At 48.3% G+C, this 24,943-nt stretch overlaps 1 protein-coding gene across 4 annotated transcripts in view; it reads left to right on the forward strand.

Moving 5' to 3' along the window:
• Positions 1 to 986: 986 nt before the first annotated feature.
• The window catches only part of ADD2 (adducin 2), a 111,425-nt gene continuing 87,468 nt past the window's right edge, over positions 987 to 24,943 (forward strand). For 2 of the 4 annotated variants that reach the window (XM_051837627.3, XM_051837619.3), the window contains exon 1: positions 989 to 1,383. The gene's annotated coding sequence lies outside the window, so the exon portion shown is untranslated. Of the gene's footprint in view, positions 1,384 to 1,586; positions 1,714 to 24,943 lie in introns of those variants that run through there. The other 2 variants (XM_051837642.3, XM_089327587.1) reach the window with 2 other exon arrangements.

Below are 24,943 nucleotides of genomic sequence, written 5' to 3' on the forward strand. Positions count from 1 at the left end.
TCGAACTGGCACCCCATGGGATGCTGGCACTGTGGGCGATGGCTTTATGTGTCACACCACAGTACGGGCCTCAGCACATGTATTTTTTAAAAATGTTAGCGAGTGCCTCCTTGTGCTGGTTCATTCTTCAAATGGTGGCAAGAGCCTGGGCTGGGCCAGACTAAGCCAGGGGTCTCCATCGTGAGTGGCAGGGACACTAGTACTTGAGCCATGACCGCAGCCTCCCACTGCATTAGCCGAGAGCGGTACTGCGCCAGGGCTGAAGGCCTGGGGAGTGAAAGCTTAACCTGCCGAGTCACAGTGCCCCACCCTGGCCAGCACATTTAGAAATGCACTTGGAATGTTGATTTAGTGGGGCTTTAGGGAGCCGGTGGATATCGTGTCACGCTGCGTCTCCACAGCTCTGTCCCGTGAGATCCAGGCCCTGAGAAACACGCTCAGAAAGTCCCAGCAGTGGTGGGTGCCTGTGTGCGCTGTGCTTTCCCACAGGAGACGCAGAGACCCAGAGAGGTCACACAGCGCTTAGACGCAGGTCTGAGACTGCCACCGAGTGTCCTGTTCCCCAGCCATCTGCCCACTCGCCACACACCTGTGCTCTCTGGAGTAGGGGGAGACAGTGAGAGAGCTGGGCCCACAGCCCCCAGAGGGCGGGGCCGCAGCGGGTATCTTGTCCTAGTGGAAAATGGAGCCCGAGTTAGCATAGGGACACTTTTTGGTCTGGAATTCATACGTTTGCGATCAAAAGTCATTGATGGCTCTCTTCAAAGGCAACACCATGTCCTCCCCAGACAGAAAAAAAAGTGCAAGTGTTAAGACTTTGCTTTCTTCTTTTTAAATCCCGGGGAGGAAGAGACAGCCCCTAAGGGAGTCCCCGGTCTGCATTGCTTCCTGGTAACCGGTCCTGCAGCAGGCGCTGGGCTGGGCTGGGCTGGGCTGCCGGGGCGGTGCGCGGTGCGGGGTGGCGGGCGCGGGTCTGCGGCAGCGCGGGCGGGGGCACTGCAGCACCGCGGCCCTCGGGCGGCGGGCCGTGCGCGCTGGAGGGGGCGCTGTGGGCTCTGCGCGGCGGCCTTTTGTCAGCGCGCACCGCCGGGCCAGCCCTCATTTCCTCCCAGCCTCGTGCGGGAAATGGATTTGATTCTCCCGGCAGGGCTGTGAGGGACGAGCGGGAACAGCGCCTTTGTCAGCGAGCAGCGGCCTCCGCGCTCCGAGATTAGCTCCGCCGTGGAGGAGCCGCGCTGCCGGGAGGGATTCCTGGCGGGATGCGGGGGACACGCGGCGCTGCGGACTAGCGGGGCGCCTTGATGAGGCGCGCCCAGAAACCACAGCAGCCCGCGTCCCGCTCCGCAGTGGAAGAGCAGACCCGGAGGAGATGCCGCGCGGGAGGTAAGGCGGCCTCTGCTTTGTTGATTTTCACTGCATCGAGGAGCCTTGGTAGCCGCCGTGGGTCCGACAGGTTTCGGGGGATGATGTAACGCTGAGGGCTCTTTGAAAACCCGGGCCGCAAACGCTGGCCCCTGCGTGGGGACGGTGGGACCCTTGCCCGGAGCGTAGCGCCTCGCCCGCGGGGCCGCCCACCCTCTTCTTCCCTGCCTGCTCCGCCGCCGCCCTCCGGGGCGCTGGGCGCCCTCCCTGGGGTCTCGCTCTCCGCCGCAGGGCAGCTGGAGCAGGTGCAGCGGCCACTGCCTGCTGTGTTCGGGTCGAGGCAGCTGACACGTGAGTGGGGCCCTGGGGGTTTGGATTCTGATGCGACTGCACCACTTTGAAGAGGGAAAAGGCCACTGTCCCTGAGGAGATGTTGCCGGCCTGTGCCCCTTTAGCTACCATCTTCCCTCCCTTCTCTTTCCTTGTCACCTTCCTCCTGCACCGCGGAGGAGGACACCTGGGCCTGGAGGCGGGAGTCTGCGGCTGCTTGTTTTGAAATCGCCACCTCCGTCTACCTGGTATGGAGGGAGGGCGGGCGGGCAGGGCCGGGCCCCTTTGGGATGCTCATCAGGCGCGGGGCTGGCCTATTGTCTTGCTTTTCCTTTTCCAGTTTCTCGTCCCTCATCTCCATCCTCTGCCAAAAAAAAAAAAAAAAAAAAAAGTAATAAAATAATAAAACCTAAAAATTGAAGAGGCAACCCCCCCAGCCCACATCCTATCAAATTCTTAAAAATTGTCATTTTTCTGTGATATGCAAGTGTCACCCGTCTGTTGCTTTGCGCCCACGCCTCTCTTCTCTGGCAGTTCATCCTGTAGGATCCAGCTGACTCCCATAAGCCTCATAAAGAATAGAAACGGCTTCTGTTTCCTAAGCGGGCATTTCATGCCCACTCACCCCTGAAGAGGGCCAGGTTCCGCGTCCTGGCTGAAGCTGGGGAATTGCAGAGGGTGTCCCCACCTCTCCTCGCGTTTGTGATCTAGCTGGGATTCATGAGATGTTTAACCTGTGCCATGAGAGGTGTTCTCCTTGATGGGACTTGAAGACTATGTTTCATTTGAAGGAAAAAGCAATAGCTGGCCAACACTGGAGTGAATTTCAGCCTTGCAAGTGACACCTCCCACTAGCATATGAATAATATATGTCAGAGATTTTAAAGAGGGTGCTAGCCCATTTGAGGTTTTGACTTTCTGATGTTCTGCCTTCATTCTGTGAAGCAAGCAGACTTTCCCTGTGCCTGTAGACCAGGACCTTGCCCAGCCCCCTCACTTCCTCCCCAACAGGTACCAGTTGAAGCAAACTTTTTGTTATTAGGATGATATCAGCACATTTTGGAAAACCACTGAAGATAAATCACTCTTTGATCCAAAATGCATAACAGTTTTGTAGCCAGCCCTATTTTGCTGGCTGGTCCAGTCAGAGACGTGTTTGTCATAGGAACAGCACACAGCCATGCCTGCAATGGCACTTCACCTGTGATTTCCAGCTTGGGCTGAATTTGTTTTAAATATGACTCATAGTGTTGAAATGAGCAAACCTCAACTGTTCTTATAGTTTACAGATGATCAGGTGTATTTATTGGCAAAGGACTTAGTGTCAAGGTTTTTAAATATATTGATTTCCTACCTCGTTCCACAGGGGTTTTAAGATAGTTTACTATAGCAAGGCAGCCTACCTTGGAAGTATCTGGAAAAGGAAAAAACAAATCAAAGATAGAGACATAATATGTTTTAGACTGAGGCTCTTATGAAAACATAAGCATGCAACCCTCTGTGCTGGCTCTGAGCAGGAACAAACACAGCTTTAAACTTCCCAGCAGCTCATGCAAAAACGAAATGGACTTGTCCACGGCTCATACGTTCCATGTGTGTGTTCATTTATTCACTCACTTGTTCACTCAACAGGCATTCAGTGAGGACTGGCCAGTGTCAGTGAGAGGTTCTGGGAACAAAGGGTTGAAGCAGTTGGGCGTGGCCCTCTGCCCTGACAGCGCTTAGAGACAAGTGTAAGAAACAGACAAATCTCTCAAATGAGCATGTAATTATAAGTTGTATTTAGGAAAAGCATGAAGCACCACATGCCAGAACACAAAATAACCACTTAATAAAAGCACAATGATTCTTGGCTCAAAGGAACTTTTCCCAAAGATGATCTAGTGGTTGGAATGATGTCTTCAATTACCCCCTCGGCAGACACAAGACAAGTCTCCTGGGTTGTCCCTGACAGTGGCCCCTGGTGTGAGCTCATGATTCCACGACACAGGTCCCTCAGACCCCCGGGGTTCTGAGGCTATGTGTATTTTGAGATATCCGGGCATTCTTTAAAACTAGTGGTTTCATTCCAGTGACAAAGTCATTAATATTGAAAGTGTGCTCTGGATCATTATGATGACAAGTCCCAAACTGAGGCTGAGGCCCATGTTGTCCTCTGTGCCTTCCCCTTCCTGGTGAGCCAAGGGCAGGCCTGATGGGCAGCATCATAGTGGGCCGGAGGGGAGGGGAGGATGCCCAGAGTGTGACTAGTGGAGAGTCTGCCCACGGTACCTGCTTGGCAGATGAAGAGAACAGCTGCTATACTGGCAAGGAGCGAAGATCTCTTGCAAACAGATGTGGTCCAAAAAGCAATGGGAAAGTTGCTGTTGGTGTTAGCAATACTTTGATTCGATCTCCACCTACACTGAGCTAGTAACACACATGAAGTACCCTGCATCTCAGGTAATGAGAAAGGTACTTTGTGAGTCATTAAGTGGAGTCAGATTGTCTGACTTCAAATCCCATTTTTCTCTATTTGCTGTAAGACTCTGGGCAAGTTATTTAACCTCTCTGTTCCTCAGTTACTTATGAGAACATAGCATTGTATGTGTGTGATATTAGTTTCATAGCAATATTACAGGAATTAGTGAATTATTATACATGAGACTTGGAACATATAGTAAAGTTCAATAAATTTTAATGATTATCACTATTTTTATTAGTCTTAGATGATGCCTCATTTATGTAGCCACTCCAGAGTAGATGGATGGCAGATTTTTTAAAGCTGCTATTTGATTGTCTTCAAGATGCAAACATGTTTTTGAGGTTATTAAGGCTGTTTTGCTTCACCTATATTAGTCTTGTCAAAGTTCTAAAAATGATAGCGTGTAGAAAGTAGACCTCGGGCTACAACTGCATGTTGTTAATTCCAAATGGTGTTTTCAGCAAGACAACATGACCTGTTGCAGTAAATCGACTTTTATTAATCTGACACTTTGAAGTTTGGTAGTTGTATTTGTACATTTGCTTTGGCATTTAGTAATAAAGCTGGGAAGCAGAGATGTTTAGACTTGGTCTTTATGAATGTACACATTTAGGTTACATTTTAATAAAAATCGCTTAGATCAACCCTGGGGTCAACAGATAATTTTTTTCCTTCAAAAGGGATTTTTGTGTGGTTTAGGCATTTTGAACTGTGTACAGGAACATGCCCAAGATTCCTAGAATAGCATTTTTGAATCTCTAGAGACCAGATTGCAGCCCCAGCTTTGGACCCCAACACGCACCTTGGCTACTGAAGTTTTAGCCAACTAAACTATGAAAGAATTTTTTTAAAGATTTATTTTATTGAAAAGATTTACAGACAGAGGAGAGGCAGAGAGAGAGAGGTCTTCCATCAGCTGGTTTACTCCTCAATTAAATGGCCACAACGGCTGATGCTGCGCCAATCCGAATCCAGGAGCCAGGAGCTTCTTCTGGGTCTCTCACGCGGGTGCAGGGGCCCAAGCGCTTGGGCCATCTTCCACTGCTTTCCCAGGCCACAGCAGAGAGCTGGATGGGAAGTGGAGCAGCTGGGACTTGAACTGGCGCCCATATGGGATGCTGGCACTGCAGGTGGTGGCTTTACCCGCTACACCATAGCGCCGGCCTCTATGAAAGAATTTTAAAGCAGTGATTCTCCACATTGCCTGTCCTCTACCACTGAATCCCAAACTGAAAGAGCACTGATGGAGAGAGAAGCTTCTAGCAAAGACTCATCCAAACCTATCTTCCAAAGCAGACTACTTTGCTGATATTATTGAATAAAGTGGAAAGGAAGTCTAGTCTTTGAGGGTACAAAGTCTGACTGTTTTAATTAAAGCAAGTTTATTGATTGCATTATTCAGATCTATTTTTAAGTTTTCTTTATGCTCAGTGATCTGTTAAAGATTGCAAGAGGGCCAGCATTGTGGCACAATGTGTTAAGCTGCTGCCTGCAATACCAAATCCCATATTGGAGCACTGGTTTGAGTCCTGCCTGCTTGCTTCCAGTCCAGCTCCCTGCTAATGTGCCTGGGAAGGCAGTGAAAAATGGCCCAAGTACTTAGACCCCTGCCCCTATGCAGGCCACTCAGAGTTCCTGGATCCTGGCTTTGCGTGACCCAGCCCCAACTGTCACGACCATTTGGAGAGTAAACCAGCAGATGGGAGATACTTACCTCTTTCCCTCCCTCCCTCTCTGCCACTCTGCCTTTCAAATAAATAAAGTGTTAAAAAAGATTACTGGGCTGGCGTGTGGTGTAGAGGGTTAAGCTGCTGCCTGCAGTGTCTGCATCCCATGTGGGCACCAGCTCGAGTCCCAGCTGCTCCACTTCCAATCCAGCTCTCTGCTGTGGCCTGGGAAAGCAGTGGAAGATGGCCCAAGTCCTTGGGCCCCTGTACCCACATGGGAGACACAGAGGCAGCTCCAGCCATTGTGGCCATTTGGGGATGAGCCAGCAGATAGAAGATCTCTTTTTCTCTCTGCCTCTGCCTCTCTGTAACTCTGCCTTTCAAATAAATAAATAAATCTTAAAAAAAAACAGGGGCCGGCACTGTGGCGTAACAGGTAAAGCCGCTGCCTCCAGTGCTGGCATCCCATGTGGGCGCCAGTTCGAGTCTTGGCTGCTCCACTTCCAATCCAGCGCTCTGCTGTGGCCTGGGAAAGCAGTGGAAGATGGCCCAAGTCCTTGGGCCCATGCACCCACGTGGGAGACCTGGAAGAAGCTCTTGGCTTTGGATCGGCACAGCTCTGGCCATTGTGGCCATCTGGGGAGTGAACAGAAGACTCTCCCCACTTTCTCTGCCTCTGCCTCTCCTTCTCTCTCTGTATAACTCTGACTTTCAAATATTTTAAGCAGCAACTTAACTCTTGCACCAAATATCAATCCCTATTTTAATCATTTACTCGCTTCCTTTTATAGTTTCATAATCTAAATTTGTATCTTCAAACAAAATAGATCAGACTTGTTTTCCTTAAACTTTATGAAGTTGGAATTGTCTCATTTGTCTTGCTGAGTGTTGTGACTGTACCACTCCTCTCCACGAGCACTATTTAGATGCTTTAAAAAGTATATTTATCCTAGGAGTGTTTGGAGCCCTTCGCTTGGCTGATGGTCAGAACTATCTTTGGTGGGTTGTTGGGTAACCCAGCATATCCAAGGCAGAGGTGGTTTGTGGAAGACAATGGTCACTTTGAGATGAGTTTGATGTATGGGTGGTCAGTAGAGAGGCAGGTGTGTGGCTCTGGGCTAAGATCCAGGAGGGAGATCTCAGCTGGGGGCATAGGGTTCTGGCACACAGATAGCAATGGTTTCAAGATGGCAGCATGGGCCTGCCTTTTCTTTCTCCAAAATGACCAAAGACAAGAGGGAAAACAGATCTGTCATCATTGTGGACAACAGAGAGATAACAAACAATGGGCCCAGATTCTTGAAGAACTCTGTAGAGCATATGGTACCAGCCAGTCCCTGATTCAATAAGGGACCTTCCTGGAAGAAGTGGCAATATCCTAACATCTGATTCTTAGGATAATCCCAAGGCTCAGTGCAAAAGGACTGATTGGGTATTGTATGGTCCGTGGAGTGAGGGGTGGGGTGTAAATCCAAGGGCTCTAGGAAGTCTACCAGAATTTCCACCCTGGGTTGTGGACTCCCAGTTTTATGGGCGGGGGCTTCTAGTGAAGGCAGGCTTTAACCAGCTTGCAAGATCAACTCTAAGCATCCTGACAGATGCAGGTGAAAATAGACGTAGATACACAAGTGTGGTCTGAGCCGGCAGTAGCTAACCTTAGCGTACTTTTTCTGATTTGAGGCCTCTGACTCCATGAGCTTCACAAGTGGGACCTGGAAGCCAGGGAGCCTAGGATGTGGCTGCCCAAAAACCTGTATTTCATTTGTGACCTGCAATGGACTCCCCTGTGCTTAGCCTTGAGCCCGCTGCAAAATCTTACCAGGTGGAGCAGCAAATCCCTCGACTTCATCAGTCACAGCTCCAAGGATCATTTGTCACCCTTTGCCCCAGCCCCCTATAGACAGTTGGCTTGACCAGGCATGGACTTGTGAGAACTTGGACTCTCAGGGCTGGCAGTCATACTAGGCCACTGCAAACAGGGGCCGGGGCCAGGATGAGAAGACAGAATCCTCCAAAACAGGAGAGAAATCATGGGTCTTCCCTTTGCTCTCCTTGTTGGTTGGTTAATGACTCCTTGAACTGATTCCAGTTCTAATAGCTTCCATGAGACCCAGTTTGACTTTGGTTCTAGGTCCACGTGGTTGCCCCTTCATTCTGCTGGGGCTGGTTGGCATGGGTTTCTGCTTCCTGAAGCCGTGCCGACCCTGATCAGTGTCTACACATTTCTACACATTTCATGAGTTCTTTCTGCCTCCCTAGATGTCCTCCATCCACCATTTATTTATTTATTTTTTTGACAGGCAGAGTGGAGAGTGAGAGACAGAGAAAGGTCTTTACCGTTGGTTCACCCTCCAATGGCCGCTGTAGCCAGCGCACCGCACTGATCTGAAGCCAGGAGCCAGGTGCTTCTCTTGGTCTCCCATGGGGTGCAGGGCCCAAGCACTTGGGCCATCCTCCACTGCCCTCCAGGGTCACAGCAGAGAGCTGGCCTGGAAGAGGGGCAACCGGGACAGAATCTGGTACCCCGACTAGGACTAGAACCTGGGGTGCCGGTGCCACTAGGCGGAGGATTAGCTTATTGAGCCCTGGCATTGGCCCCACCTTTTATTTAACAAGTTGATTGTTTTAGAAAGCCAATGAGATAGATAAACTTTCAGCAAGCCCAATTAAGACAAAAAAGAAATCCACAAGACTGGAATGCCATTTGGGACAAAGGGGAGAACAGAGCTGCAACCGTAAGAACACTGCATTGTTGTGTCCTTACATATGAAATTGGCTGAACTGAACCGTTTTCTCACCAAATAAGAACTACTGTATGGACTCGGGAGATGGGACGTCGTGTTCCTGGATGGGAAGAGCCAACGTTGCAAAGACGCTGGTGCTCACAGTTCCTGCTGCGTGGATGGCAGCCTTCCTGGGCACCAGAAACGATGCAGATTTGTTCCTATTTTTACAGTCCTTTGGCAGTTTTCTGCAGAATTTTGAAAGGGTAGTGAAATTCTTGTGCTCAGTTGTGAACCATGTTATTGAAGGGAAAATCCATATAAGTGCCTTGGAATGTGACTGACAAATTCTTTTTCTTGAAGAACAAATGAAGTTACTAAACTTTGAAGTGCATGAGGACTTTAGAAGACAGAATCTCATTTAACAGTGAATATGATTTTCTGCCTGTGTTATTTTATTCAGCATGCATTTCATTATGTTTGCTTTCTTCCCTTGGTATGGAACCCCCATGAGAATCTCTGGGCTTTTGCTTTTAAAAAAAAATTTCAGTGAACATTTGAGACCAGTAAAGAGTTCTTGGCTTCTGGCTTGAGTCATGCCCAGTTCTTGCTATTGTGGACGTTTGGGGAGTGAATCAGTGGATGGAAGATCTTGCTCACTGTCTGTCTTTCTCTGTGTCATTCTTATTTTCAAATTAATACATAAATAGATTTTTTTTTTTTTACAGGCAGAGTGGACAGTGATAGAGAGACAGAGAGAAAGGTCTTCCTTTGCCGTTGGTTCACCCTCCAATGGCCGCCCTGGCCGGCGCGCTGCGGCCAGCGCACCATGCTGATCTGAAGGCAGGAGCCAGGTGCTTCTCCTGGTCTCCCATGGGGTGCAGGGCCCAAGCACTTGGGCCATCCTCCACTGCGCTCCCTGGCCACAGCAGAGAGCTGGCCTGGAAGAGGGGCAACTGGGACAGAATCCCGCGCCCCAACCGGGACTACAACCCAGTGTGCCGGCGCTGCTAGGCAGAGGATTAGCCTATTGAGCCGCGGCGCCGGCCAGACCTTTTAAAAAATCTGTGAAGAGACCCAGTAAAGAGTGAGGGCTGGAGCAGCTCTCTCCTCTTCTACTTGTGTCAGATGGCAAAGTATGCATACCGATTATCCCAGCATCCTTTTATTTAGAATTTATTCCTCTTCCCATTAACACCACGTTTTCCTTGGATCTTTCCAACACCCTCGCTTGTGTCCTAAATTAGCTGCATCTGTTACCATAGCTATGCAGTATCCAGCTTAACCATTCCATGCTTGTTCTTGCCATACTATTTTCAAGACATCCTTTCTCTTACTTCATAAAATGCACTATTATTTTTCCTTCTCCTCTCTGCAGATTTTTAGCTTTTTGAAGGCAATGCATGAGTGTGTTAATAAATCAAACAGGACTGCAGGGGTTCTATCAAAAAGCACAGCTCCTGCCCCTCTCAGACCCCAAACCTACAGGCTAACTAGTTTTAGCCATGCTTTTTTTTTTTTTTTTAAAGATTTATTTTATTTATCTGAAAGAGTTACAGAGAGGTAGAGACAGAGATGTCTTCCATCCACTGGTTCACCACCCCCATTGGCTGCAATGGCTGGAGTTGCGCTGATCCGAAGCCAGGAGCTTCTTCCAGGTCTCCCACATGGGTGCAGGGGCCCAAGGACTTGGGACATCTCCTACTGCTTTCTCAGGCCATAGCAGAGAGTTAGATTGGAAGTGGAGCAGCCAGGACTAGAACTGGCGCCATATGGGATGCTGGTGCTTCAGGCCAGGGCGTTAACCCACTGTGCCACAGTGCCGGCCCCCTAGCTGTGTTTTTTTGTTCTGCTGTGGTTGTGTCTTGCTTCAGTATGCACGTCCTACTGTTTCTAGATTTATCCACCTCAGCTGTCATCTAGGGACATTTTGCCATGAAATCATACTACATCTCCTTCTCACTGCCTTTCTCTTGGTCAATCTTTTTTTTTTTTTTTTTTTTTTTGACAGAGTGGACAGTGAGAGAGAGAGAGAGAAAGGTCTTCCTTTGCCACTGGTTCACCCTCCAATGGCCGCCGTGGCCGGCGCGCTGCGGCCGGCGCACCGCGCTGATCCGAAGGCAGGAGCCAGGTACTTATCCTGGTCTCCCATAGGGTGCAGGGCCCAAGGACTTGGGCCATCCTCCACTGCACTCCCTGGCCACAGCAGAGAGCTGGCCTGGAAGAGGGGCAACTGGGACAGAATCCAGCACCCCGACCGGGACTAGAACCTGGTGTGCTGGCGCTGCAAGGCAGAGGATTAGCCTAGTGAGCCGCGGTGCCGGCCGGTCAATCTGACAACTCCAGACATTGTGCTTATTAAAAACCAGATTTCTCATTCCATGGGCCGTTGATTCTGTCACTTGATGCTCTATTCTGTAAGATAATACTGTCACCACTCCTCCTTGCTGGTTTCTACCTCATGCCCTGTAGTTTGGTGTTTACTTGCACCTTACCAAAGTTACTGAAATATTTTGTTCCATGGCCACAGTTAGTTTCCATGATTTGTCTGTAAGGTAATTCTGAAAGCTGAAAACTGTTCATTATCTGACGGCATTGACATTGTTCACTGCACGATAAATAGCGCGCTATAGATCCATATCCTCCTCAGGGGCTCCAGTATCTCAACCCTTGGGCCACTGAGTACCAGGGTGAAGTGCAAATGGATTCCATTGTCAGGGTCCCGGAACGCTCTCCTGAGAAGTTCTCAGAGGGCACCCGCACCGTCATAGCTGCTCCGGCTCTCCCCGCAGTGCCGTCATAGCTGCTCCAGCTCTCCCCTGCGAGCATGCGGTTTCCCTGAGAGATCCATCCCGGGATGAGAGCTGACAGGGCAGTACAAGCATGGTGCTTTGACATAAAGAGGGAGACGGCAGCTGAGTGCCTGACTGCTGACATGTGAGGGGTGGGTGCAGTGTGCCGCTCTGTACAGAGACCTGAACTTTGTGCCCCCGGGTTCAGCCTTTTTAGCCCCTCGAGCTCCCTGCAGCCCTGCCGTCTCGGAGTCAGGGACATCTTTAGGGCTCCAGCCTCCTCTTTCCTCTCAAATGTTAGTCTCCTGCCCTCTGCCATTTGCTCTCCAGAAAACTGTTGAAACCTCTCCTCTCCCTGTGAGTCTCTGTGGGTCTGTTTAATGGGGTCTTTGGAGACAGCTTAGAATTGAGCAGGCCTACCATCTGGAGTAAGAAGCCAGGAGCGTTAACTTCAGTTAGGCAACACCTAGTGGTGAAATAACCTACCACCAAGACCATGATTTAAATTCAAACCATGGCGAAGTTTGCTTTTCTTTGTTGTACAAATGCCTCCAAACAGCTGCAGCACCCCTCTGGGATCCTCCAGAAACAGTGTCACTTTCTCCCACCCTGCTTAGGGTTACTGACCTTCAGTTACATAACTCACCGGCAGAGTTATTCAGACTGCAGAGAAGTAGAAGTGGCAAACGAGAGAGTTTGGCTAATAGTCTAATGGGGATTAAGGATGAAAATGAGGATTACGAGGTGGGTGCTTGGCCTTGTGGGTGAGATGCTGACTGGGATACCTGCGTCCCTTATTGCAATGCTTGGGTTCCAGCCCCAACTCCAGCTCCTGACTTGAGCTTCCTGCCAACGCAGACCCCAGCAGTGATGGCTCAAGAAGCTGGGTTCCTGCAGTTCCTGTGAGAGACCTGGGTGTGTTCCTGAGTCTTAGCTTTGGCCTTGACTGTGGTGGGCACTGGGGAGTGAACTAGAGGATGGATGCTCTCTTTGTGTCTATTTCTGTTGACTGAATAAATTTAAAACAAAACAATTTAAAAACTAAACAGTTTTTGGGATTGTGCAATGTATCTTAACTGTTAAAATTACAGGCTATGAAACTTGTGAGTTTTGAAGCCTGTACTTACTATACTTAGTTCTGAATTGAAGATATATCAATATTTTGCATATCAAAGAATTAAAATCCACCCTTAAGACATCAGATATGTTTATGGATGAAATGATGTAATAGCTAGAATTTGTCACAAAATAACTTTTTAAAAAATTTATTTACTTGAAAGGCAGAATGACAGAGGGAGAGAGAGATCTTCTGTCTGTTGGTTTATTCCCCAACCGGCTGCAACAGCTGGGTCTGGGCCAGGCCAAAACCAGGAGCCAGGAACTCCATGCTGGTCTCCCAAGTGTGTGGTAGGATCCCAAGTGCATAGACCATCATTTGCTGCTCTCCCAAACACATTAGCAGAGAGCTGGATCAGAAGTCGGGCAGCTGGGACTCCAACCAGCATTCTAATATGGGATAGTTTCATTGCAGGCAGCAGCTTAACCCTATGAGCCACATGCTGGCCCCTCCAAATAATTTGTTGCATGTAGGGCTAGTGAGGTTAGAGGTGAGCTAAGATAGACTGTGAGTTGACAGTTGTAGATGTTGAGTGGAGTCTGTTACGTAAACTGGTGTACTTCTCAGAGTGAAAGAAATGCTACTACTAAGCACACTGGAACAAGAGTCATAAAAGGGATCTCCTTAGCAAGCAGCAGTCCAGCTCAGGCTAGCAAATGATGGGCCCTTGGAGTTCACTGTAGTATGCTCTCTCGTTCTGTATTTTTTCAAAATTTACCTCATTTACAAAAAGGCTACTGTTTGTACTATTTGCTGTTCTATTAAAATTGGAGCTTTTCATGGCAAACCATGACATTAAACATTAGCTTCAAACACAAAATGAAAATCAGACTCTTGTGAAAGAATAAATCTATTAAGTTGATTTATAGTAATGGAACAATAATCTATAGATTTCTTCAACTTGGACACCCAGGAAGCAACACTTAATTGAGTCTCCGGTGTTATAAAGCAGATCTGTAGCTTCGAGTTATACAAAGGAGCCTGGTTTTTACTGCAGTGCATCGGGTCCATAGGGATGCTATGGATGTGTGGATGCATCCTGAGACAGAACAGGCCTGTTGGGAAGGGAGGGCCAGGGCCAAGAAATTGGTGATGGGGGGGGGGATGGGGGGGGCTCCTACTTGCAGAGCAGATCTGCAGGTGCGTGGGTAGCCATCTTGGTGTGTCTCCTATCTGAGTCCTGCTGAGATAACCTCTTTAAAGTCAACCAGATTTTGAGAAAGAGGGTTTCCACTCCCACTTTGTAATTTTCATGATCCAGTCATTGGGCTTAGAGATGTTTTGTGCTGCTGCCCATGGAAGGCAGTGTGGATGAGGCACTTGGACAAGGCTGCAAGGTGGTGTCTGCCTTTAGGATGCCAGTCATTTTGATTCAGCCAGTCAGAGGGTCCAGGTGGCTGTGGGTTTGGAGGTCCTTTTGTGCCCTGTTCAAGATGGGGCTGAGATGGATCACTGCCCTGCACTCAGATGGCAGGCAGCAAGATGACACTTAGGTATTGCGTCATTATGTCAGTTCTTCAAGGCTAGAGTATAGCCACTGTAGGTCAGACACACGTTCTTTAAAGATGATTTGTCTTCAGTCTGTGTTGCTGTGTTATTTATTATTGTGTTCCTCCCAAAGTCATAAATACAGGAGGCTGCAGTCACACATCTGGTTTTGCATTTAGTATTGTCTTTTCCAGGATGTCATATAAATGACATTACAAATATAAATAGTTCATTCCTTTTGATCACTGAGTAATACAACTTTTAGATATATGTCCCACAGTTTGTTTATTCACCCACTAAAGGACATTTGTGTGGTTTCCAGTGTTTGGTGATCATGAATAAAACCATTGTATATGTTGGTGTACAGGTTTTTGTGTAGTTTGGGTAGATGGTTGGGAGTGGGATTGCAGTGTGGTAAGGTATATGTTGAACTTTATAAGAAACTGCCAAACTGTTTCCTAAAGGACTGCACCATTTGGCATTCCCGTTAGCAATGTGTGAGAATTCTAGTTGCTCGTGCTTGATATTGCCAGGGTTGATTGGTTTGTTGAGTTTTAGCTATCACAAAAGGTGCAGAGAGATATCTTACTCTGGTTTTCATTTGCATTTCCCTAATGATCAGTGACAATGAGAATCTTTTCGTGTACTGAAATGCCACAGTATCTCTTTTCTGGCTATTTGCTTGTCTTGTAAATGTCAGTACGGCTTTGCCATTCTTGGGCAAACAGGAAGAGTGTGTCTGCAGACTCAAGAGGGGAGCGGAGGCTCATCAGTGTGTGTGTGTGGGGGGGGGAATCGCCCAAGAGGAGGGTGATTTCAGGAGGATGGAGTCAGGAGCCAGGGGTCTGATCCCTCTCTCCTGAGCAGGCTGCTTCTGGGGTTCTGCTTTGCAGGATTTGGGGGTACTATGAGGGATGCTTCTTTGGGAGAAGAGGGAGGGAAGGAAGGAATACAAATTGTAATATTGATTTCTTTTCTAAATATGCTGCAAGTTCTGGTCTTTAGTTCAGTATACATTTCTCTCTCTCTCTCTCTCTCTGTCTCATGATTTATTTATTTATTTATTTGAGATGTAGAGTTACAGACAGAGGGAGAGACAGAGAAAGATCTTCCATCTGCTGGTTCACTCCCCAAATAGAAGCATGGCAGGAGCTGGGCCAATCAGGAGCGAGGAGCTTCTTCCGGGTCTCTCATATGGGTGCAGGGGTCCAAGCACTTAGGCCACCTTCTACTGCTTTCCCAGGCCAAAGCAGAGCTGGAGTGGAAGAGGAGGTGTCAGGACTCAAACCGGCATCCATATGGGATGCTGGCACCACAGATGGAGGCTTAGCCCAGTACGCCACAGCACCAGCCTCAGTATGCCTCTCTTTAAAATACTTAAGTGTGGCCCCGCTAAATAGTCCCGCTGCTAATTTTCACTGGGAGGCAAAGGGAGGGATAAGTGAAAGATGCTCAGGAAGTTGTGTATTTAAAATTGCTGGAGGTGTGCTGGCAACAGCAGGTCGTTGTTCACAGTGGTAGGGAAGCTGGTGTGGCTTCACCGAGTGAGTCAGCCGGTCAACTGACTTTTCCTGAGCACCTGCTCTATGCAGCTACTCTTCCAGGGGCTGGGGATGACTTGGTAAGCCAGGAGTTCACACTCTAGTAAGGAGAGATGGAAGCTAAATGTGCAAACAGGAGGAGGCTGCTTTAGCCAGAGTGGCCCTGGGAAGCCTCTGTGGGGAGGTGGCATTGAGTGGGTTCACGGAGGGTGAGATGATGGTGGCTGGCTGCAGGCATTTGCGTTACACTGATTGAAGTGACATCACTGGCTGAGCGTGGAGGTGAGGAGGGTGTGGGGAGATTCAAGGAGAGAGAAGGTGAGAAATGATCCTCTGGAAGAGGGCACACCAGGGAAGAGCAGTTTGCCTGGCGATGTGATGAAACCACATGGAAGGTGTGGAGTGAGTCCAGTCTGCGTGGTTGTCTGCAAGTTTCAGCTGCACAGATGCAGGCCAGGAACAAGGTTTGTAGGGTTTAACCAAGGGTGGGGCTTGGTGAGGTGAGGACAGGGGAGTGGAGAGCATGGTAGAGGGGTGAGAGGTGTTTTACGAGAGTGGTTATGCAGATGGGCTTTTTAATTTAAGCCACATAAGGAGGGGTGTAAAGAGTGGGATAGACAGTGAAGAAGTGAGTAAAGGCCTCAGAGGTATAAGGGGTGTGAGAGGGGGATACACAGCAAGGTAGGGGACTGGACGAGGGTGGCTTCCAGACGCAGAGGCAGTGAGCTTCTGAGTGATGGCAAGCCCTAGGGTGTGACTATGGGGGTGGTGGTGGCTGGGCCTGGGGTGAAAGAGCTGGTTTGGAGGTCACACAAATGTGAGGCGAGGAGTTGGGCGGATTGCAGTGTGGACGTTGAAGTCATCAGGAAGAAGTGAAGAGAGGATGGCCAGCCCAGAGTTGAAGTCGTCATCAGAGGAGGAGAGTCACAGGAGGGGTGACAGAAGTCAGGGTAGAGTCTGGGTGCCTCCTGGGTGACATTTTAAAAAAATTATTTTCATTTTTTAATTTTGAAAGGCAGCAAGACAGAGAGATAGGGACAGAGGTCTGCCATCTGCTGATTCACTCTCTAAATGTCTGCGATGGCTGGGACTGGGCCAGACTGAGCCAAGAGTCGGGGACACAATCCAAGTCTTTCCAAATGAGTGCCAGGGATCCAAGTACTTGAGCCTTCACCTGTGCATAAACTGGAAGTTGGAACTGGAAGCAGAGCCCTGACATGAACCTAGGCACTGGATGTGGGGTGCAGTTGTTTCAAACAACGCTTTAACTATGCCAAACGCCCACCCTGGCAATGGGGTTTTTGAAGGAGAAGACATCAGCGGAGGTGGCCACATGACACAAGGAGGAGGCTGTGCACCCTGCTGGCATGTGCAGGATGTGGGAGGGAGCACCAAGGGGTAGCAGTGTGCTCAGACAAGAGCCAGGCGTGAGCTTCTAGGTTTGTGGATCACAGAAATGGACTTTATGTAGCTGGATTAGAAAGAGCTCAAAGAATTGTGTGATTGTTCAGTTTGATTGGTTTCCCAGCAGGAAGAAGAGTAAGCAGGAGGAGTTATTGACTTTGGACTCTTTTAAAACTCTGTTAAAGGCAATTAGCAGTTTCTGGTGTTGTTTAGCAAGGTACTTTTCTCACAAGGGATCTCCTAGCAGATCTCATAGACTGTAAGAATGCGAGAAAAAACTTCCCGCCTCGAGACGTCCTGTTTTCGTGTCATTAATTCCGGCATCACCCCCTCAGCTATAAATCTCATCGAGGGGACAGAAGGCCTCTGTCCTTTCCTATCACCGTCTTGCTGTGTGATGTCTCCCTCGTCTAGCCTGGCTGGGCGGATGGTGACATTTAACGTAATGAAGTGCTTACGGAAAAACGAGGATTGATGGAGAAGATGGGCTTTCTGTGGTTCATGCTTCTGTGCATTCGAAAAGGACATCTTTGGAGGAATAAAGCATGGTACGGGAGACAGTGGAATTTTTTAAATGCATGGTCATAAGTCTCAAAAGAGCATTCCGTGCTACCTGGTGGTTTGGAGGCATTTACTTCCCTATTTTCCGTGGTGTGGGGTGTGGGGGAAGTGCTGTGGGGTGGCAGTGTGCTCAGGACAGAGCCAGGCTCTCACACGCTGGATGCCTCTGACTTCATTGAGAAACAATGAACTGGGAGCTCCTGCATCTTCCGACCTGACCATTGGACCCTTTCTTCAAACACATTCCTCTCTGCATTTTCCTGACATGAACCTCCCAGGTGCTCAAACCAAAACTCTTGGAGTTATCCTTTCCTTCACTTTCTCATCTAATCCATTAGCCAATTCTGTTGGCTCAATCCTCTTTCTACTTGTGTCCACAGTAATAGCAGTAACTGATATTTATTTAGTACTCCCTTAATGTTAGGCTATAGATATACATTTATATTTCTTTGTTTTTAAATTCTAACCATCACAACAACCCTATGATATTATTAATCTCATTTTTGGGTGAATGAGAACAGATATAATAAGCAAGAAACAATTCTTTGTGGATTGAGTCAACTTTATGATAGTTAACTCTATATAGACCTACAGTTTATGACTTAAGGAACTCAATCCATTCTTGTGGTTTATTTTTCTCCTTTACTGTAAGCATAATAGTCAATAGTGTTATTGATAGAGAATTAGGGACAGTATCTTATTTTAAGGTTTCTGTGTCCTTGCTAGGCATAGGTCACCTTGCCTGTGTTTGTGGGTAAATGTCCAAACGGAGTGTGCTGCAGAACTTCGAGCCTCTTTGGCATCCTCAAACCATTCCTGACAAGGATTATATGCATCTCAAGCACTAAAAATGTTTATGTCTGATCATTATAATACTGTGATGCAGTTTACTAAGTGTATCTTTGTGAAAAGCAAGGATTCTTTTCTTTCCCATGACTTCAGTGCGTTTTCTGTAACCTGTGGAATATTTTGAGAAGATGATATTCAACCTCCAAGAGGTGTTCCTTTCCTAAGTTTCAGATGTATTGATTGATTTTGAGACCGCTATACTCTAGCATTCTTACAAAGTATGATGAGAGGTGGTTGGAGTTCAGGAGAAAGCAACCAACATGATCAAGGAATTAGAATTTGGTGCATTTGATGAAAAAATCTGAAGGAACTTGGGCTGTTTAGATGGGGGAGGAGCTGGTTAAGCAGTTACTTTGTTATGCTTTTTTTTTTTTTACAGGCAGAGTGGACAGTGAGAGAGAGACAAAGAGAAAGGTATTCCTTTGGCCGTTGGTTCACCCTCCAATGGCCGCCCCGGCCGGCGCACTGCGACCAGCACACCACGCTGATCCAATGGCAGGAGCCAGGTGCTTCTCCTGGTCTCCCATGGGGTACAGGGCCCAAGCACTTGGGCCATCCTCCACTGCACTCCCTGGCCACAGCAGAGAGCTGGCCTGGAAGAGGGGCAACCGGGACAGAATCCGGTGCCCTGACTGGGACTAGAACCCGGTGTGCTGGCGCTGCAAGGCAGATGATTAGCCTACTGAGCCGTGGTGCCGGCCATGTTATGCTGTTTAAGAGAAATTTTTGTTCATAAAATAAAGATATCTCTTATAATACGAATAATTTATCTAGCTTTGTAAGTGCAAGTTTTTCTTAAGAGTGGGAAAGGGAGGGCCCAGCGTTGTGGCAGAGTGGGTTAAGCCGTTGGTTGCAATGCTTCAATCCCATACTGGGAAACCAATTTGAGTCCTAGCTGTTCTACTTCTGATCCAGTTTCCTGATAACATGCCTGAGAAAGCAGTGGAGGATGGCCCAAGTTCTTGGCCTCAGCTACCTGTGTGGGAGACCAGGATGGATCTCCTGGCTCTTGGCTTTAGTCTGGCCAAGTCTAACCTTGGCTGTTATGGCCAGTTGTGAAGTGAAATGGAATATCTGTCTCATCTAGGAGATGGAATATCTCTGTCTCCTGTCACTTCCTCTCTCTGTTGTTCTCCCTTTCAAATAGATAGATAAAACTTAAAAAAAAGAATGGGAAGGGGAGACATGAATTTAGTTCTAGCAATTTCTCTTAGAGTCCTCTTAAGAATCAGTCCAGTAGGGTGAAGCAAACATAAAATCAAATATGATATTGCAGTTCTAAGAGCTGTCCTGGGAATGAGATTCTTATGTATAGGCGGTCTCCAACTTAGGATAGTTCAACTTAGGAGTTTTTGACCTTATGGTGGTACAGAAATGATTCACATTTGATAGAAACTCTACTTAGAATCTTGAGTTTGATTTAGGATCTTCTCCCTGGCTGGTGATGTGTGGTGGGGTCGTTTCTTGAAATCATGGGCAGTGGTAGCAGCTACAGCTTCTGCTCAGCCTGGCCATGCCGCTGAGTGCTGATTGTTGGTTAGGTGTATCACATTGGTTTGGACTTAGGATTTTCCAGTTTAAGATGGCTGATTGGGACCCAATCCCATTATAAGCTGAGGTGTACTTGTATCATTGAACTCCACAAAACTCAACAGGAGCCCTAAGCAGGAGTCGGGGCCTGCTGTCTGATTTTTCATCCCAACCAGGCCTGCATGTCCCTGTGTGTCTGAGTACCATGTGTCAGACGTTACCCATGTGAAGCATGCCCACTGGAATTCCAGGATGTCAGAGCAGAAGGCACCGCGGAGCTCTTCTAGTCAAACCCTTCAATTAACGGAGATAGACAAATGAAGCTGAGGAAAGAAGAGGCACTGACCCAAAGCGAGAAATAATTAATGGCAAATCCAGGGTTCCTGAAAAGCTGTTCTCAGGGGCGTTTCTACTTAAAAGTCATCTTCTCCCTTTTCTGATGTCAGACTTTTCAAGATGCTGTTTGATTTCAAGGGAAAGTGACAGGAGGGATAGAAATTCTGTGGAATGATTTAAAATATGGTGGCTGGAGCAGGAACCTGTCTTGTTGGCCAGGTTTCAATGTTGATCTCTAATGGTCATTCCTGGACCCGGGGCGGAGCGGGGGGAATGGAACAATTTTAGACTTGGTGACAATGTCGTTTAGGGTTTTGATTCCTAGGGCTGCCTTACCAAAGTACGGCAAAATGGATGTCTTAAGACAACAGAAGTCACTTCTCTCCTGGTTCTGAAGACCAGAGCTCTACGGGGTCAGCAGGGCCATGCTCGCTGTGAAGGCTCTAGGGAAAAGTCCTCCCTGTCACTGCCTGCCTTTGGTCACTGCCAGTGGTTCTTGACATTCTTTGGCTTTGCTGCCATGGCCCCTTGTGCCTCCATCATCACACGTCCTCCATGTATGTGTCTCCCCCTCTTCATAAGGATGCTGTCTGATCCACTGTAATCTTGACTCGATTATGTCTGCAAAGACCCTGTTTCCAAATAGGCATGCATTTGCAGATTTCAGGTGGACGTGAATTTCTGGAGACAGTGTTCAACTCAAAGTTATGATGGTTTTATGTTTCTTTTTTTCCCCAAGAATTTATGTTTGTATGCCCTGAAAGGCGTGTTGTTTTGATGAGGAAAAGCGAAAGGGAAGGAGAGTGAGCGAGCGAGCCAGGGAAGAAGGGAAAGGAGAGAGCGAGCCTGGAGCCCTGCTTTTGAGAGTGGATTTGGTGGGACACCGTCCCCAAGGGAAGGAACATGAGCTGGAAGCCGCCACGGTCCTTTAGATTTGGGAGACCCTCTTCTCTGCCTTCCTCACTGCACCACCAGGCGTCCAGGGCCTAGAAGTCCTGAAACGAGGAGCTGAGTTTACCCTGGTAGCCCCAAACCTTACAGAACATGGAAATCTTGTGTCCGTGTAACACTCTATGTTGGCAAAGAATGGCCCCTGGCTGCATGAAATAGAAACTCAGTCACAATGGCTCAGCCAAACAGGGCTTTATTCCCCTCACCTACGAAGTCCAGAGGTTGGCCACCCAGGGCTGGTGCAGCCCCTCAAGATGGCACTAGCGTCCCAGGAAACTTCTGTCTCTCTGCTCTGCCATGCTTAGCCCATGGCATTTCTTTCTCTCAAAGATTTGTAGATCAGCCTCCTTACTACCTTCTAGACAGGGAGGAGGACGAGTATTCCCATTAGGAAATTAGACTTTCTCAGCCATTCCCAGTGGATTTCTGCATGCACACGATTGATCGGGACCGAATTGAATGGCGCCTTCTGGCTTCAGGGAAGGCTGGGCAAAGCAGTTTTTCAGTTGGGCAAAGCCGAGTGTCTGTTAGGGAGGACGACGGGGAGGTGAGCATTGCCTCAGTAGCCAGAGGTCATTGCCACACATAGAATTTCCCGTGTTTAGTGACAGGAGGTTGCCCCTGCTAAGCCTTTGTGCCAGCTGATCTTCACCAGATAGTACTTCCTCTGGAATTGTAGGTTTTTCACATTAGCCTCCCAGTGTTTTTGCTTTTTAAAGAGTAGGTGGTGTTCTATTATTATTGCTTTTTAAAGATTTATTTGAGGCCAGCGCCACGGCTCACTAGGCTAATCCTCCACCTGTGGCGCCGGCACACCGGGCTCTAGTCCCGGTTGGGGTGCTAGATTCTGTCCCAGTTGCTCCTCTTTCAGTCCAGCTCTCTGCTGTGGCCCGGGAATGCAGTGGAGGATGGCCCAAGTGCTTGGGCCCTGCACCCCATGGGAGACCAGGAGAGGCACTTGGCTCCTGGCTTCGGATCAGCGCGGTGTGCCAGCCACGGCAGCCATTGGAGGATGAACCAACGGCAAAAGGAAGACCTTTCTCTCTGTCTGTCTCTCTCTCACTGTCCACTCTGCCTGTCAAAAAAAAATAATAAAATAAAAAAAAATAAAGATTTATTTGAAAGGCAGAGTTTCAGAAGAGGAGAGACAGAGAGAGGGGGAGAGAATCTTCCATGTGCTGGTCTACTCTCCAAATGGCTGCAGTCGCCAGCCTTGGGCCAGGCGGAAGCTTCTTCTGGGTCTCCCACATTGGTGCAGGGTCCTAGCGCTTAGGCCATCCTCTGCTGCTTTCCCAGGTGCATTAGCAGGGGCCGGATTGGAAGTGGAGCAGCCAGGTGTTGATCTGGTGCCCATATGGGACGCTGGTGTTGCAGGTGGAGGCTTAACCTACTGTGCCACAGGGCTGGCCCCTAGCCTCCCAGTTTAACCCTGCTGTGTTAGTTCAGTACGACACCAGCAGCGTAGGACTGCCCATACACGTAGGGCTTCATGCTTCACCCAGAGCCTTCCCCCCTGTTTGATGGCTTGATATGTCTTTGCACTCCTATGCTAATTTCATTTTCTTTAATGTGCTCTAATGGAATTTGGAACGTACTTCTCTATAGCTCCCAAATCCCTTTCCATACAGCTGCCATGTTTAATGCAATATACTCGGAGTGCATTATAAAAGCAGTAGTGTGTCTTTTGGCCAGGATTTAAAGCAGTGAAAAGACAGAGCCTCTACCTTCTCTGAAACAGTAGATGCTGCAGGTGGCTCAGCTGACTTTGTCAGTGGTGGGATCTCCTGTGATCACCTCTGTGGCCACACAGTCTAATCGCCAGGGAGCCCAAGTGCAGGCCTCCATCCCTAGATGCAAAGTGCTCTGTTTGGATCCAAGTAAAATAGACCTGCAAGGAGGAGCCCGGTGGTAGGAGAAGAAGCTGTGAAGACCTCCTTTCCTTTTTGATTCTCCTCATTTTTGGCTTGTGTGAGGTCAGGGGAGGAGCTGGGTACTGCAGTGTAAATTAGCTGACACTGGGGCATGCCTATGTCAAAGGTAATCACACAGAGACATGGAACAGATGCCAGAAAAGGATTCCTTTGATCAGTCTTTGAATAGGTGACTTTTCTCTGAGCTCTGGGGACTTGGGTGAGAGGGCGGGGGCAGGAGTGATAAGGCAGCCGTGCTGTGAGGCAGGAACCTCTTCACAAGTGTGGGCGCGATGTCCAGGGAGAACACTGGCCATCACGCCGTTCGCCATGCTTTCCTGTGAATATGGGCTCTCTCCTCAGTTCTGGAGGGAGGTGACCAGCGACAAAGCTCCTGCTATCTCATCAGCAATACTGTCAAGATTTTCTAAAAGGCATTAAGATTTTATGCTGCTATAAATTTCCAGGAAAGTGCAGGTTGCAGGCCTCACACCCAAGGGCAGCAGTGGAAAGGAGCAAATGCCCTTGTTCCATTTTGATAGTTGACCTACAAAAAAATTATTTCAAATGGTAATCCCACCGAATACAAAGGGAACAGTGTGGTTATCACTGAGTAATGTTTCAGAAGGGTCAGTCTGAAATTGTAAGTGGTTTTGAAGCCACTGACCCATAAAGAGATACAGTGTCTGGAATGATGTGTGTAGATGATATAAAGAGATGGGTGATGGGGCAGAAGACAGGATGTGTTTCTCTTGCCTGAATGCCAGTGCTGTGGCATGATGGGAATGGATGAGGCATCGTAAGCATGGCGGGAGAGCACATGGCATTGTGGGGGAGCTCATGATGTGCTGGGAGAGCTCGTGGCATGATGGGAGAACACTTACCACACGGCTCTGGATTGTAATCTTCAAGTTCAGTGTCCTGAACTTCAAGAATCTGTTATTGGACTGTTAGCTCCAGGAGTTCAGGGGCCACTTCTGAATCTCTGCTGTCTCCCTGCACTTAGCCCAGTGCCCCATCTGACCTTCAAAAACTGTGAGAGGAGTAAAGGCATCAGGAGAGCAATGATGCCCCTGTAGTTCCATCCAAAAACCTTTGTCTCAGCAAAAGCATTGGGCACAGACACTAATGTGGCAGCTCCAGGCTGTGGGTCAGTGATGGGAAGCCAGCACGGGGTTCTTGGTGTCTTGCCAGGGAATACGGATGAGACCTGGAACTCTAGGGAGGTGTGGAAGTCTCAGAGGCTGGGCTTGGAGGGTGTGCATATTCTGGGGTTCCATAGTGAAAAAACTACCAAATCAAAACTTGACTCCATGTGTTTTGCCTCCTAGGCCAGTGTTTTCCCAACCTGCCCTATCTGGGAGGTGGCGGAGTCAGGCTGCCTGAGTTACAATCCCGACTGTCCTCACCTACTAGTGGTGTGACCTTGGACATGTCTCCTCACCTTCTCACCTCATTTCTTCATTAAGGTTTACTGCAAGGACTGAAGGGGTTAATGCATGGAGCTGGTGCTTGGTCCTGTGAACTGTTTCCTTATTGCTGGCAGCTGCAAGCTCTACTGCTATTGATGCTTTTAGTATCTGCCTCTTTACAGCTCCAGAAATGAAAATGAAAGAGTGGTGTGCTATGCATTGTAACCAAAGGGAACCATCCGAAAGAGACTTACCATGATAAATAATCCTGCTACCCACTGATGGATACCCCAAGGGCTCAGAGGAGCTGCCTATTAATTGTATTCCAAAGATCAGAGGAAACTTCACTAAGGGGCTGACATTTGAGCTGGGCCTTACAAAGCAAGTTGGAATGCTGCGTGGTTCAATTCCTTCTTGGAAGAATCCTTTTGAAGCTCAGAAGCTGTTTTACTATTGGGTGCTCTTTTAGAAGTGGTCATCACAACTGCAGCCTCACCAACTCATTA

The sequence above is a fragment of the Oryctolagus cuniculus genome, chromosome 2, assembly GCF_051225735.1.
Source record: "Oryctolagus cuniculus isolate XC-2025 breed Fujian yellow rabbit chromosome 2, ASM5122573v1, whole genome shotgun sequence".
Taxonomy (NCBI): Eukaryota; Metazoa; Chordata; class Mammalia; order Lagomorpha; family Leporidae; genus Oryctolagus; species Oryctolagus cuniculus.